The sequence below is a fragment of the Lathamus discolor genome, chromosome 15 (assembly GCF_037157495.1).
Source record: "Lathamus discolor isolate bLatDis1 chromosome 15, bLatDis1.hap1, whole genome shotgun sequence".
Lineage (NCBI taxonomy): Eukaryota > Metazoa > Chordata > Aves > Psittaciformes > Psittacidae > Lathamus > Lathamus discolor.
Window position 1 is genome coordinate 10,499,063 of NC_088898.1, and position 1,132 is coordinate 10,500,194.

At 42.1% G+C, this 1,132-nt stretch overlaps 1 non-coding gene across 1 annotated transcript; it reads right to left on the bottom strand.

The window, feature by feature from the left end:
* Positions 1-423: 423 nt before the first annotated feature.
* TRNAT-AGU (transfer RNA threonine (anticodon AGU)) lies at positions 424-496 on the bottom strand. The gene has a single exon. It is a non-coding gene; the product is annotated as a tRNA-Thr (tRNA).
* Between the last annotated feature and the right edge of the window lie 636 nt (positions 497-1,132).

Genomic DNA, 1,132 nt, shown 5'->3' on the forward strand with positions numbered 1-1,132 from the left:
ATAACTTTTTCAGACAGCTCTGTAACTACTGAGCTCTGCAGATGTAATTTGATTGTCGCGCTGAAGTCTGAAGAGGTGAACCAGATGTGACTGCAAGTATCTAGCAGTCATTTCAGATTGGTTCATCAACGAGCTTCACAATGTCTGTGAGGTTCAGAAGACTTTAAATCCCATTACTGGGTATTTCCTATCTCTGAGAGCTACACTTTAAAAATATTTTGAGGTTTTTCTTTCAAGCATTTAACTCTGACCACTGTTACTTTTCTCTGCTTCTTGTTGCCTGTTATTTGGTGTAGGCACGAAACGACGTTTGTATTTCATCCAGGCTTAGTGGGTGCTTCAAAAAATGGCACCAGCAAGAGTCTGGGAAAACAAAAAACCCAGAAAGATGATATAGGTGCTTGCAGGAGGTACAGAGCCCCCAGGCTCCAGTGAGATTTGAACTCACGACCCCTGGTTTACTAGACCAGTGCTCTAACCCCTGAGCTATGGAGCCTTTCAATATTAGCTTCTTTTTCATTTCCAAATATTCCATATAATAATTTCCTCTGGAGTGAAACAAAACCTGTGCTGCCAAATTGCGCTGCTCCAGGATGTGCTGTCCACTTTCCAAACTGCAGCAACACAAACATCCGAGTCACAAAACTAGAAACACACCACATCAGTCCAAACCGAGCTTTACCCTGCTTCAGCTCATCCCTGTAAGGACATCAAGATACGTGGCTGCCCTTTCCCCAGCCAAGTAGCTTGGGAAGCTTACAAACTTTCCAATGATATTTAGCTTCTTTATAGCTGTTGCAATAATTTACAAAGGAAGAAAGCGAAGCTTCTGGAAAAAGAACTCTTTATAAGCTGCTGTTTTCCTCTGGCTATCAGCTGCGCGTTTGGTTTTTTTCCTCTTGGCTCTTCAAACATGTTGATTCTTGGGAGTCCATGATGTGCTTTAGTTACTATGGCTGATGGGTGCACTTTTACATCTCTGAGCGATTCGTAGTGTCTGAGTTCTCAGGACAGTATCTCCTGTAGTTTCATTCTTCACTGAAGGTAATTAGAAAGGGGTGTCATAAGAAACATTCCTAGCATTTGTTCTGTTTCCTCCCTTATTGAAACACCCGTTAAACATTAACAGCCT